The sequence below is a fragment of the Grammomys surdaster genome, unplaced genomic scaffold (assembly GCF_004785775.1).
Source record: "Grammomys surdaster isolate TR1022 unplaced genomic scaffold, NIH_TR_1.0 126051, whole genome shotgun sequence".
Classification (NCBI taxonomy): domain Eukaryota; kingdom Metazoa; phylum Chordata; class Mammalia; order Rodentia; family Muridae; genus Grammomys; species Grammomys surdaster.
In genome coordinates this window covers 4,116,441-4,131,881 of record NW_021620862.1, presented here as the reverse complement: position 1 = coordinate 4,131,881, position 15,441 = coordinate 4,116,441, and the positions used below count along the sequence as shown (strand labels likewise).

The 15,441-nt window shown below is 41.9% G+C and overlaps 1 protein-coding gene and 1 pseudogene across 1 annotated transcript in view; one reads left to right on the top strand and one right to left on the bottom strand.

Moving 5' to 3' along the window:
- Efcab2 (EF-hand calcium binding domain 2) overlaps positions 1 to 15,441 on the bottom strand; it is a 91,028-nt gene that overhangs the window by 15,941 nt on the left and 59,646 nt on the right. The gene's annotated exons all lie outside the window — the stretch shown is intronic.
- On the top strand, positions 6,670 to 7,103 carry LOC114610634 (annotated as a pseudogene).

Genomic DNA, 15,441 nt, shown 5'->3' with positions numbered 1-15,441 from the left:
TGTTCCCATGAAGACACCATATCCTGAGCCATCCTAGAGGAGCCACTGCACTCAGAGCAGCAAAACAACCACTGCACTCAGAGCAGCAGGAGTTCAGGATCCCAGAGGAAGCCTGAGTCCCAGGAGTTCTTCCACCCAGGAGCTCAGGATCACAGGATCACAGAGATATCTGGACTCTGAGAAGTTCTGACACAAGCAAGATAACTGGAAAGACAGGCTCCAGTCAGAGACAGTGAGTGCAGGTAGCACTAGAGTTATCCAGATGGTGAAAGGCAAGCACAAGAACATAAGCAACAGAAACCAAAGTTGCCTGGCATCATCAGAACCCAGTTCTCCTACCATAGCAAATCCTGGACACCCCATCACATCGGAAAAGTGGGATTCAGATTTAAAATCACTTCTCATCATGATGATAGAGGACTTTAAGAAGGACAAAAATAACTCCCTTAAAGAAATACAGGACAACACAGGTAAACAGGTAGAAGCCCTTAAAAAGGAAACACAAAAATCCATTAAAGAATTACAGGAAAACACAACCAAGCAGGTGAAGGAATTAAACAAAACCATCCAGGATCTAAAAATGGAAGTAGAAACAATAAAGAAATCTCAAAGGGAGACTACCCTGGAGATAGAAGACCCAAGAAAGAGATCAGGAGTCATAGATGCAAGCATCACCAACTAAATACAAGAGATAGAAGAGAGAATCTCATGTGCAGAAGATACCATGGAAAACATTGACACAATTGTCAAAGAAAATGGAAAATGCAAAAAGCTCCTAACCCAAAACATCCAGGAAATCCAGGACACAATGAGAAGACCAAACCTAAGGATAATAGGTATCGATGAGAGTGAAGAGTCCCAATTTAAAGGGCCAGTAAATACCTTCAACAAAATTATAGAGGAAAACTTTCCTAATCTAAAGAATGCACATATGGTTCAATATTCAGAAATCAATGTAATCCACTATATAAACAAACTCAAAGGGAAAAAAAACACATGATCATCTCACTAAAGGCTGAGAAAGCATTTGACAAAATTCAACATCCCTTCATGGTAAAAGTCTTGGAAAGATCAGGAATTCAAGGCCCATACCTAAACATAGTAAAAGCAATATACAGCAAACCAGTAGCCAATATCAAACTAAATGGACAGAAACTTGAAGCAATCCCACTAAAATCAGGGACTAGACAAGGCTGCCCACTCTCTCCGTACCTATTCAGTATAGTACTGGAAGTCCTAGCCAGAGCAATCAGACAACAAAAAGAAGTCATGGGGATACAAATAGGAAAGGAAAAAGTCAAAATTTCACTATTTGCAGATGATATGATAGTATACTTAAGTGACCCCAAAACCTCCACCAGAGAACTCCTAAACCTGATAAACAACTTCAGCAAAGTGGCTGGTTATAAAATCAACTCAAACAAATCAATAACCTTCCTCTACTCAAAAGATAAACAGGCTGAGAAAGAAATTAGAGAAATGACACCCTTCACAATAGTCAAAAATAATATAAAATACCTTGGTGTGAATCTAACCAAACAAGTGAAAGATCTGTATGACAAGAACTTAAGTCTCCGAAGAAAGAAATCAAAGAAGATTTGAGAAGATGGAAAGATCTCCCATGCTCATGGATTGGCAGGATCAATATAGTACAAATGGCCATCTTGCCGAAAGCAATCTACAGACTCAATGCAAACCCCATTAAAATCCCAACTCAATTCTTCACAGAGTTAGAAAGAGAAATTCTCAAATTCATTTGGAATAACAAAAAACTCAGGATAGCGAAAACTATTCTCAACAATAAAAGAACTTCTGTGGGAATCACCATCCCTGACCTCAAGCTGTACTACAGAGCAATAGTGATAAAAACTGCATGGTATTGGTACAGAGACAGGCAGGAAGATCAATGGAATAGAATTGAAGACCCAGGAATGAACCCACATACCTATGGTCACTTGATCTTTGACAAAGGAGCTAAAACTGTCCAGTGGAAAAAAGACAGAATTTTCAACAAATGGTGCTGGTTCAACTGGAGGTCAGCATGTAGAAGAATGCAAATCGATCCATTCTTACCTCCTTGTACAAAGCTCAAGTCCAAGTGAATAAATGACCTTCACATAAAACCAGATACACTGAAACTAATAGAAGAGAAGGTGGGCAAGACCCTTGAAAACCTGGGCACACAGGAAAAGTTCCTGAACAGAACACCAATGGCTTATGCTCTAAGATCAAGAATTGACAAATGGGACTTCATAAAATTGCAAAGCTTCTGTAAGGCAAAGGACACAGTTAATAGGACAAAACAGCAACCAACAGATTGGGAAAAGATCTTTACCAATCCCACATCTGATAGAGGGCTAATATCCAATATATACAAAGAACTCAAGAAATTAGACTACAGACAACCAAATAATCCTATTTAGAAATGGGGTACAGAGCTAAACAAAGAATCCTCAATTGAGGAAACGAATGGCCGAGAAGCACGTAAAGAAATGTTCAGTATCCTTAGTCGTCAGGGAAATGCAAATCAAAACAACCCTGAGATTCCATCTCACACCAGTCAGAATGGCTAAGATGAAAAACTCAGGTGATAGCAGATGCTGGCGAGGGTGTGGAGAAAGAGGAACACTCCTCCATTGTTGGTGGGACTGCAAGATGGTACAACCACTTTGGAAATCAGTGTGGCGGTTCCTCAGAAAATTGGACATAGCATTACCTGAGGATCCAGCTATACCACTCCTAGGCATATACCCAGAAGATGCTCGAACATATAACAAGGACATATGCTCAACTATGTTCATAGCAGCCTTATTTATAATAGCCAGGAGCTGGAAAGAACCCAGATGTCCTTCAACTGAGGAATGGATTCAAAACATGTGGTATATTTACACAATAGAGTATTTCTCAGCTATTAAAAACAATGAATTCGAGAGTTTCCTAGGTAAATGGATGGAACTAGAAATTATCATCCTGAGTGAGGTAACCCAATCACAACAGAACACACATGGTATTCACTCACTGATAATTGAATATTAGCCCAAAAGCTCGAAATACCCAAGATAGAACTCACAGACCACATGAAGCTCATGAAGAAGGAAGACCAAAGTGTGGGTGCTTTGGTCCTTCCTAGGAGTAACCAAATACTCATGGGAGCAAATATGACAAAGCATGGGACAGAAACTGAAGGAGGGATTGTCTGGAGACTGTCCCACGTGGGTATCCAACCCATGTGCAGTCAGCAAAGGTAAACGCTGATATGGATGTCAGGAATACATGCTGACAAGAGCCTGATATAGCTGTGTCCTTAGAGGTATGCCAGAGCCTGACATAAACAGAGGTAGATGGTCACAGCTAATTAGTCAACTGATCATGGGGTTCTCAAGGGAGGAGCGAGAGAGAAGACTGAAGGAGCTGAAGGGGTTTGTGGCCCCATGAGGAGAGCAACAATACCAACCAACCAGAGCGCCCAGCTTCTAAACCATCAGCCTGGGAGCACATAGGGAGAGACCCATGACTCCAGCTGTATATGTAGGGGAGTCAGGCATAGGTGGGAGAGGAAGTCTTTGGTCTAGTTAAGGCTGGATGCCCCAGTGTGGGGGAATTTGTGGGTGGGCAGGTGGGAGTGGGCAGGTGGGTAGGGGCACATCCTCATAGAAGCAGTAGGAGGGGGGATGGGATAGGGGTTCTTGGGTGGGAGGGAAATGGGGAAAGGGGATCACATCTGAAATGTAAATAAAATATCCAATTTAAAAAACTGGTACACTTTTAAAAAGACTTTTAGGTCTAGAATAGTAAAATAATGCACATTTTTATGTTTTGAATTAAAATGCAGCATTCATACAGACATGAATTGCTTTAGTGACTATTAGCTGGCATTTTTAGGAAGCCTACAAACTCCCAATCTTAGCTGTGTGGTAGGGAGAAAAGCATGTGACTCCAGTCCCACCCGGAAGCCAGGATGTGAATCCCAGGGAAATCAGTGTAGACAGCAAAACTGATTGGAAAGCCTGTTCTCAGGAGGAGCATCATGGAACTGGCTTAGATCCTCAGGGACAAGAGGAAGTGACATGCTCCCGTTTCTGCCTGCCACCAGGGCCTTAGCCTGGAGTATGAAGCCATACTTGAGGACAGGGGCAAAGAATAGGATCTCAGCAAATGGTAGGCACAAAGGGACTGAACTCTACCCGAGAATTGCTCAGTCAGTGGTCAAGAGGGTCCAGGGAGTGGGGTACAGCTCAGAGCCTGGCACACCTGAGACCCTGGGATCCAGGATCCACCTAGAATTTCTGCTTAAGTTTCAGAAGTCAGGAGGAAAGGCAGAACAGAATCAGTCTTATGAGCACACAAGAGATGGTAGGGAAAGGTTACATGAAAGAAGAAGGAGGAGGAGGAGGAGGAGGAGGAGGAGGAGGAGGAGGAGGAGGAGGAGGAGGAGGAGGAGAAGGAGAAGGAGAAGGAGAAGGAGAAGGAGAAGGAGAAGGAGAAGGAGAAGGAGAAGGAGAAGGAGAAGAAGAAGAAGAAGAAGAAGAAGAAGAAGAAGAAGAAGAAGAAGAAGAAGAAGAAGAAGAAGAAGTCGTCACATACAAAGGATGGATCCAGACTATCTCAACAGCATCACCAGGAGTCTAGCAACAAAGAGTGCTTGCTGTCACAATTGACAATTGTTTCTTGGGTTGATTGGTTGGTTGGTTGGTTGGTTTGCAGTGCTGAGGATCAAACCTAAAACTTCAGATGTACTAAGCAAGTATTTCATTCTGGACTACACCTTCAGCCCATTTTGGTTTTAGTTTTTATAATTTTTTGAGACCCTAAATTCACTCTGTTATCCATGCAGCATAAACTTGAAATCCTTCTGCCTCAGCCTCCTGATTAGCTGGGATTACAGGCCTGCACAACCAAGCCTAGCTCCAAACTCTTAACAAAATTCTATCCTGCAATAAAAAAATTTAAAAAAAGAAGTCTCAAAAAAATTACCTCTTTTCCAAGAAGTTACCAAAGAATATGCCAAATATGAAAGAGATGAGAAGCAGCACAGAGTCAGAGGGGAAGAGCAGTTCCTAGAAACCCCCTCACGACAACTGTGCACTCCACGCGGGGGCTAAGCACCCACATCGGAGGGTTTTACTAAGCACATGGCTGCACCAAGGACCATAAAAATTACAACCGCAGCCACTGATTCCACCATTTTATCCAAGAACAGGATTCTGGAACAAGCCTGACCCATTTCCTCACTGGCCCATCTTTAACATGTGCTGAAAAGCTTCTGCTCACTCTCCTGTGGTTCTCCTTGCTGATGGCACAGCCTTCACTGGATTCCTAATCTTAAAATCTAGAACATAAGGCCAACTGAGCTTAGAAATAAAAACTAAGCATGGCTAACTCCTGATCATGTTGTTCTGCACACTTGACACCCAGTTCCCATCACAGCTCCCCTGGGTGACAGCAATAGTGCATAGTTACTATCATACTGCCAAAAGGATGCACCTTGACCAAGTAAGTTATAGAAAGGAGCATTTAATTAGAAGCCTTGCTTACAGTCCCATAGGGTTTGTCCATGGTCACTGTGGCAGGCAGGAGGCATGGAGCTGGAGCACTAGCTAAGAGCTCACATCTGATCCCAAGTTGCAGGCAGGGAGAGACACTGGATCTCGCACAGGCTTTTGAAGCTTCAAAGCTCACCTGCATGCTCCTATGACATACCTTCTCCAACAAGACATGCCTCCTAACCTTCCTAGTCTACCAACTGAGAACTAGACATTCAAATTAACGAGCCTACTGGGCCATTCTCATTCAAACCACCACAACTGTCTCATGTGGAAGCGTTCCTCTATTTAACCTCTGTTTCTAAGAAATATAACCAGACAAGCTGCACTGCATTCTGACATTCCCACCTCCTGGCTCTGACAGTCCCACTAAGTCTCTTGAACGTCTATGGCTTTGTGTTAGCTTCTTAGAGTATCCACAGGACCACATGTGACATCAAAAGAGATACAAAGGATACAGGCAGTGAAATGGACTTCTAAGTCAGGCTGATTCGTTGCTTTATAGGCCAAAGAGGTGATGTAGTGCTGTGGACACAGATTATATCTGTCTCTAAAAGTGCAGTGATAAAATTTTTATGAGACGTAACTGAGAACATGCCGAAGAAGAGACTCACCCTTTCAGGTACCACAGCGCAAGCCTCCTAGCAAGAAGGGAAGAACAGCGTCCTAAAGCAGCAGCATTTATAAGCTGTGCTGAGGCCTGTGGGACAAGGAGAAACTGGGACTTTGTTAAGCAGTGGCTAGATGTTAAGGCCACACGACTCCTTGGGAGCCTATAAAGAAGCACTGTTTCTTACAGTGAAAGGCAGACCCTGTCAAACATCAGTTAAACAGGAGTGGTACAAGTCCGTGAAAGAGGGTAATACATACTTTAGCACTGTGGGATGTAGAAGATTTTGATGCATATTTTTATTTTTAGGATATTTTAAAAACATTAAATCACCACTGATACGCCATCTTCATAGTCAACTTGACTGTATTAAGAATCACATTTAGGGAGCACACTTTTCGACCTCCCGCACAGTCTTCATCCCGCGCACCTCTCAGCGTTGCCCGTCAGAGCCACTGCCTTTCCTGCCACCAGCCCGAGAACGGTCCCACATGCCGCCAGCCAGTCTTTGCTGCCATGCCCAAGAATAAAGGAAAAGAAGGTAAAAACAGGCGTAGAGGGAAGAATGAGAATGAATCCGAAAAGTGAGAGCTTGTGTTCAAGGAGGATGGACAAGAATATGCTCAGGTAATCAAAATGTTGGGAAATGGACGATTAGAAGCCATGTGTTTCGATGGTGTAAAGAGGCTGTGCCACATCAGAGGGAAATTGAGAAAAAAGGTTTGAATAAATACCTCAGATATCATATTGGTGGGCCTCCGAGATTACCAGGACAACAAAGCTGATGTCATTTTAAAATACAATGCAGATGAAGCTAGAAGTCTCAAGGCCTATGGCGAGCTTCCGAAGTATGCTAAAATCAATGAACTGATACATGTGGTCCTGGAGATGATGATGACATTCAGTTTGATGACATTGGGGATGATGATGAAGACATCGATGATATCTAAAATGAACTAACTCAACACTTTACATTCCAGTCTTCCTGAAGATTGTCCTTCAAGTTTGGAATCTGGCCATAGACCTCAAAGAAAAGTTTTCACTATCATCTTGTTTGTAATTTGTTGAGGCAGATTTGATAGTACAGTCTTTCAAAACTGATAATCTTAACTGATAAGCTAAGCTTACTTTGTTGATTCGATTTAATGATCCTTAAAAGATCATTTAAGGGGGAAAAAAGGCCTTTCCTACTTAGACCTCTTCTAGTAAGTAAATGGGTGTTTTGAATAAACCATTTGCCTTGTAAAAAAAAAGAAAAAAAGAAAAAAAAGAATCATATTTAGAAGACAGGAGATAGCTCAGCTGTTAACAGCTCATAACCAAATAGTAAGAATTGTCTTGGAAATGCCCCTGTGGGTGTATTTATCAGAGTGTTTCTTGAAAGCGTTAATCAAAGAAGGGTGGGCAGCTTCAAAGGGAAAGGGAGCTGCTTTCTAACAGTGGGTGCAATGTGATCAGCTGTCACATGGTCCTGCCACTTTCATCCCCTACCATGACCAAAGGAGTCTGTCCTTCCTCAGGCTGTTCTTGTTAGGTATTTTGTCACAGTAAAAAGAAAAGTAACTTATAGACCATTCTTAACCCAGACTTCAAAAACAAACAAACAAACAAACACACACACAAAAAAAAAACCAACAACAAAACCAGGTTGTGGAGAGGCACATACACTCCAGTTTAACATCCCTGAAATAGAAAATGCAACCATTCAAGAGGTATTTACATGCTCTGGAAAACCAGATACTTAAGGCCAGAGTTCTAGTTGCAAAGGCCTAGTATGCAGACGTGTTAGAGAAACCAAACTGTAGGCACCGCTCTCAGGACACTGACTAGGCAAATTCTGTGGAGGCTCTAGGCTTGCATCTGCCCCTTTCTAACAGCAGGTGGCACTGTCATGCTGCAGAAGACACCCTGGGCAACAGGGACCCCTCAGGAACTACCACATCTCTCCTACAAGGTAGACTGGTAAATTGAGTTAAACTCCAGCATAGCCTAGCTGGGGAGGCACTGGGCCTATTAGGGGAAGAAAGAAAATGCATACTGAAGGAAGAAATGAAATTAGCTAACGTGACTAGGACACAAATGTCATGGCGATCAGAGGGCTAAAATACGAGACTATGAAAGCAAAGTTGCCTCAGGTGCTTCCCATGACACAGGCCCTCCCCTCTGGCAAGGAGGTGGAAAAGGCGTGCACCCAGGGACCTGGGATAGATAACTGATAACTAAACAGCACAGGAAGCAGAAAGGCCCATTTTCTCCTTAGCATGGACTGACTGGAGAAGATAGATTATGCATGAGCCAAAAAACCCACCAGAGGATCATGGCCCTTGGAAGATGGTGGAAGGAACAACAAACTGTCCACTGAGGGCATCAGGGACATGCTGCTAAGAACAGCCTAAGCAGCACTCAGCTCCAAGATGTCCTTCTCATCAACTTTAATTTTTTTCAAACCCTACTTTTAATGATGGTTCTCAAATGCTTTAACCTCCCTTGTAGCCCACCACCCTCCTGAGGTAGTGGGAAAGAAAGGATACGGAGAAGTGCACCTGTTTAGAAAGGTTCTTTAGAGCAACTCCTGTTTGTGTTGTCTGGAAATTGACATTGGTTTCACAAGTTAGCATCGGCAGCTCAGTCCACTCACAAATTCTTCACAGATAGACCAGCAGTCCAGTTCGGTAGAGTCAGGATAGTGGCACAAATCAGCAGAGCGGCACTACCCAAGAGAGAAAGCCAGGCCTTAGCCTTGGCACAAGTCAGCAACAGGAGGGGCCAGCAGGAATGCCAGGAGAATTTCTTGGCTGCATCTCTCTTGAAGATGCACCCACAAACATTGCACAGCTAGTTCTATAAGCAAGCCTAGCTCAGCCTCTGTCATTGTCTGTCAAGTTATGTTTATACCCTCCAAACATCACGTGACCTCTATGAGTCTCACCTCAGCACATGCATCTGTCTCAGCTGACATCACTCTGACAATCAGCCCAAGTCCACAAAGGCAGCAAGAAACTGCAGCACACCACCAGAAGTTTTTTGGTGCATTTCTCTCTATGGTGTCCTGACAAATAGAGCTCAACTACACAATGTAAGACGGACCAATACATGCATATTGTTATGGAAGAATCCTTCACATGCTTGCTTTAGCAGACCATGCTTTCTCCTGTGTCTGCTTCAGCTAAATGTTCCTTCACTGGTCTGCCTTACCCTTTTACACCTGTGTCCACTTCAGCTAAAAGTTTCTTCATGTGTTTGCCCCAGCAAAACACCATCCAACGAACTTTCCAAAGAACCCTTAAGTTTCTACTTCAGGGAGGTTCACTAGGACACTGGGTACACAAACTCGGGCTGGTTAATATCTACAGGCTGATGTGCCAGCTAGCTCTCTCTAGCCCAAGTAATGGAAACTATGTAAAGCTGTTCACAGAAGCTACAAGGCCTCACAGTACCGAGGTAAAGGTAAGCAGAAAACTGAAGTACTATGCCATTGTTGGGAATCAATTTGACTACACCCAGAATTAACTAAAACCCAAATGGCTGGGCACATCTGTGATGAATTTTTTTCTTAATTATTTAAACTGGGAAGATCCACTTTTAATCTAGACCTTTAAGATAGGAAGATAGAACTTTAATCCATATCTTTTGAGGTGGGAAGACCTACCTTTATGTGGACCACATGTTCTGCTGGGCAATCTATATAAGGGACTTGGGAGAAGGAAGCTCTCTCTTTTTGCCTGCTTTGCTCTCAATCTTGTTAGCAAGTCCATTCGTTTCTTTACTGGTATTAGAGCCCACTTCTCTGAGATTCTGGCATAGACTGAAGACCAACTGAGACATCAGCCTAATGGACTGGATTCTTGGATGTTCCATTTATAGGCAGCCATTTTTGGATTAACTAGACCACAGCCCAACCTGTCAGTCATTCTAGTAAGTTTATATGCTACATATATATATACAAACATATATTCATACACACACACAATTATTCTATAAAAACATTGAAACCTGTATCTGGAAATTAAATTCTCTAGCTTTCATGTGCTTGAAATTTTGGGCAGATACATCTCTAACTTTTAAATTTCTCAGCTCTCGCTTCCTGAAGATCAGAAATCTCCTGAAATAGGTAAGTTTAAAAATTCTTCAACATTGATTCATCTGTTTAATATATATATGCATTTGTTTGATATGTACATATATATGATATGTATATATAGTTGATATGTATATATATGTGTGTGTGAATATAGTATATATCCTATACATGTATATATGTGTATATAGCATATACATGTATATGTATGCATATGTGCATATATGTATGTGCATATATAAATAATATACATTGTAATATGTATGATATATATATATATATATATATATATATATATATATATATATAGAGAGAGAGAGAGAGAGAGAGAGAGAGAGAGAGAGAGAAAGAGATTCTATAAGTTCCATTACTTTATAGAACCCTGACTAATACACAAGAAGATGCTGAGATGTTTTCAAGAGCACAGTACATTAACAAAACAGAGGGACCAAGAAAGACACTGCTTTCCATCTACAACAGGAAAGTGTGGAGGAGAAGGTGGCTGAAGATGTGTCCCAATAAGATACACAGTCCTATCTTAGTTCTAAAACCTAAGTCAATAACCCTATCAACACAGGGCTTTTTTTTTTTTTGAGACATCTTTTACCTTTCCTGTGTAATTAGTTTAAATTCTCTATAATTCTATGCAAGATAGAATTTAAAGAACATAGATCTTTAAATAGTCTCTTTCCTCCCAGCTCCCACGCACTGACGAGCCTAGATAGCTCTGACTTAACATCAAAGGCAGGGCTGTTGGGTAACCTGTGTGCAGTAAGATTCACACTAGCCCTTCCTTGTCACAGCTGCTGGCTTTTATAACATCCTATACAGACAGGGATTACTCAAGCAAGCTGCTAATCTTAGAATATTAAACAGATGAATCAATGTTGAGGAATTTTAAAACTGATCTATTTCAGGAGATTTCTGATCTTCAGGAAGCGAGAGCTGAGAATTTTAAAAGTTAGAGATGTATCTACCCTAAATTTCAAGCACATGAAAGCTAAATACTTTAAGTTCCAGATATAAGTTTCAATGTTTTTACAGACTAATTGTGTGTGTGTGTGTGTGTGTGTAAATAAGTGGGCTTTGTTGATTAGGTAGGTTTTTCAGGTTCCTAATACATATTAAAACACATTCTCCTTTAAGATCTTCAGTCTCACTTCTTTTCTGTTTACTGAGCACACACTGATTCTCTTTTGCTTGTTTTAGTTTTGATTTTCTGGAGTCAAGATTTGTCTTTGTACCCCTGGCTACCCTGGAACTCACTCTGTAGAACAGGTTGGCCTCGAACTCAGAGATATGCCTGACTCTGCCTCCCGAATGTTGGAATTAACTTCCTATCTTCCTTCCAGTGTCTTTCTGCCTTTCCTAGCACCAGCTCCAGCTTTATGAGTAAATGTTTTAAAGCAGTCATCAGGAACAAGAATTTAGATTGCAGGGGAGGGGGATTAGGTGGATTCACAGTAAAAACGGTTCTTCCTCCTCATTTTTATTCAAAAGCATTTAAAAATCTAAAGTAGAAAACCAATGTATTCTTAGAATTTCTTACTAGATATTTCAAAATAGTAATGTGAAACTGATGTTACCGCTATGGTTTGTGTCTTCCACCCCTGTTAACTAACTGGTAGTACTATCTGGGGAAGTCCATGGAACCTTTAGAGAGTGAAGTCTGGTAGACATAGGTGGCTAGGTGTGGCTCTTTGAAGGTTACATCCACCCCTGCTTCTGGCTTCTCTGGTACACCACGAATTGAGAGGCTCTATCATACCTTCCTGGCCACAGCGGACTGGAACCCTCAAAAACAGTGGTTCTTAACCTGTGGATGGTTACCCCTTTGGCAAACTTCAAGCTTCAAAAAAATTATTTATATTATGATTCATAACAGTAGCAAAATTACAGCTATGAAGTAGCAACGAAGATAATTTTATGGTTGGGAGTCATAAAACATGAGGAACTGTATTAAAGAGTCAGGGTCACAGGATTAGGAAGGGTGAGAACCACTGCTCTAAAACCATGCACCCAACAAGTCTTTGCTCTCTCAGACAGTCTCTGTCAGGTATCGTGGTCACAGCAACATGAAACAACTAAGAGTTGCTAAGGTGCTGCTATCTGAACAATAGGCCTCCTAAGCTTAAACTACTTGATGTTTACAGTGGTTTTCCATTGAGAACAGGCTTGTGATCTATTATTTAATGTCTCTTTGAGATGAACTCTGAAATAGGCATTACTATGGAGAGGCTGATAGTCATAGAAATGAAGTGGCTTGCCCTGTTCTAGAATTAACTGCCTTTCCAATCACTCTGTACAGTTAAACATTCATAAAGGAAAAGCATCTTTAATATAGCACTCATCCAGCTCTGGCTAATGCTCAAGGAGAAGAGCTGGCCTTGGATCGACGATTTGACTAACTTAAGCACATCTTACAACGCTCTGCATCTCACACATACTGTTGTCCTTAAACCTCTTTCAGGTCCTGGGCCTAGGTTCCACTTTGAATAATTTAAACAGAGACAGGAGAATGTAAGTCTCCCCACTTGGACAGATGAGAGATTTACACAGCAAATTCTGTGTAAATTATTTCTTACTATTTCCTAAGTACAACAGTGTTGTTCTTTTCGAATAGTTGCTATCCAGGTTCATCTTGTTAACCTTGCAGAACTGTGCTTTTCCTGATAAGACCACAGAGTCTTAATGGCAGGGTGGTTGTGACCCTGTGCCACCCCTCGATCTGCTCTTTAGAGGTATATTCTTTGACATGGGATGAGCCTAATGGCCAGTTCTAAGTTGGTTTTCTCCTTTTGCTATAGAAATGGAGCCTTGCTGGGCGGTGGTGGCGCACGTCTTTAATCCCAGCACTTGGGAGGCAGAGGCAGGTGGATCTCTGGGTTCGAGAGTTCGAAGCTAGCCTGGTCTACAGAGTGAGTTCCAGGACAGCCAGGGCTACACAGAGAAACCCTGACTCGAAAACCAAACCAAAAAAAAAAAAGAAAGAAAGAAATGGAGCCTAACTGAAGTTCAATCTTGGTAAATAAACATTGGATAAACTTATTAAAATGTATTTACTTTATGTATATAAGTGCTCTGTCTTCACACACACCAGAAGAGGGAATCAGATCCCATTACAGATGGTTTTGGATCAGTGCTGGGAATTGAACTCAGGACCTCTGGAAAGAGCAGTCAGTGCTCTTAACTACTGAGCCATCTCTCCAGCCCCTGGAGAAACTTTCTTAACATCCCTTAACTTCAATTATGGTACAAGTTTTTCATTCCTGGGTTTCTAACTGGTGAGTATACTATTTATCTTTCTAGCCATATTGGAGGCTCTCCTTTAGCTAAATTCCACTCTGTGTAACTTAATATTTCCTACGCAAACTTATTAGTAAATCCTTTGCAGCATGAATTTTACTACTTCGAGTTTATCTGCATCAACCCAAAATCCCAAACTCCTTCTTTTTAGCATAGCATTGAATAAGGAAGGACTCTACCAAGTATAAGGAGCAAGAAGATAGGACAAATTCTACTTCTTTGCTTTTCTTTTTCATCCTTTGTTAATACTCTAACTACCTCCTACTCCCCCCAAGCAAAGAAAAGCAACTCTGGTAGATGTTTCTCCAGTGGGTGGTCCAAGCAGTTTTTTCCCTTGAAGAGGCCTGAAGGTCTCTTTTGGTTCAACTAAAGCTTTCACTTAATGGTCAGTCAAAGATCTTTCTGGAAAGCAAAAATGGAGTATGACACTCCCAGGCATGGACTGTTGATCCATGCTTCCTTTCTCCTAGCCTCAGCTCATACAGCAAATGGTTACAAGAGACTTTTTAGATTAAGCTCCTACACTAGTTCCCAAAGAATAGACTTAAAAGGAAAAAAATGAAGTCACCCATAATAAAGCTAAATACACCCAAACAGAATCCCCCAGGAAAGCCAGTTTCAATGGGCACAATAATAAAATCCTTCTGTTTTAATCTTTTTTTTCGGGGGGAGACACTTGCCTGGAGTAACTTGATGTTAACTTGTCAGTGATTCTCCTATTGTTCAGCTTCTGTTCCCTGCCCTATAAGGAAAGGAACTCCAGCCAATCAGATCTAGGGGTGAGGAAGGCAGAACCACCAGTCTCCTCTGCTCAGAAGTGCTAACCTTTCAATTAATCCATAACCATAAAGGAAAGCCAATCAAAATCTTTTAACTGAAATGGTTAATTTTTGTTATTATCATGAATAATAATTTTTAGAATTTTAGACTGGTTAATTGTGGGGTTGTGGCATGCACATGGGTCTATTGTTGGGTTGAATTGTGGGTCCCACGTCTACCCACCCCCAAGGGGCTAGGGCCGCTGCTCAGAGGGACAGAGGCACGGTGTTCACTTCATGCTGGCACCTAGCGGACATCGGGCTATGAGAAGCCACAGGACTCCATTCGGGGGGTGGGGGAACACAGTCTGAGGTCCTGAGGGCCTCAGCTCTGGCTGCATTCCACGGGGAGAAAAGTCTTGGTAGTGGAGACTTGCTTGGCTTGGTCACAGTTGGCTCTGCTTGCTTGGGTTTCTGGGCCTCCATGGTTAGAAACGTAGAGAGGTCATCAGCGAAGATTAGACGACGACAGCTTGGTAGTTGAAAACCTTCTCCACAGTTCCCTACAGCGGGTCCCAAAGATGAGAAATAGGCTATGGTTTTAAGATATTTCTAATGGTGGAAAATGGATCAAACTATATTACAGTATTCTCAGGGCGGGCCTGAGGTTAAATACCTTTTGCAAAAAGGAGGGTCTGGGGAGGAAAGTTTAATTGGCTATGCCCTCTGGCCTTTAGGTACCTCATTAATATGGAGATCTATCTTGAGGCTCCATGGCCTGTAGTCATGCACTATACCTGTGGAGGGATTAGTAGAGGCATTGTCCTACATGCGCAGATCGATGGAGGTCTTTGGCCTCACGTCAGGAGACTGGAGTCGGAGAGCATGGCATCCCTTGCAGGGAAACTTGTGGCGTCTCTGGCCATCTCGAGCCAGTGCTTAACCAGAAACCATGCTGTCCTTTCACAGTCCTACAGTTAATGTTCTTATTAACCAGATTAAAATGGAAGGACTTTATTATCATGCCAAATGAAACTGGCTTTCCTGGGGAATTCTGTTTGGCATTGTTTAACTTTATCATGGGTGACTCTATTATTTTTTCTACTTATGTCTATTCTTTAGTCTAATTATTATTATTATTATTAT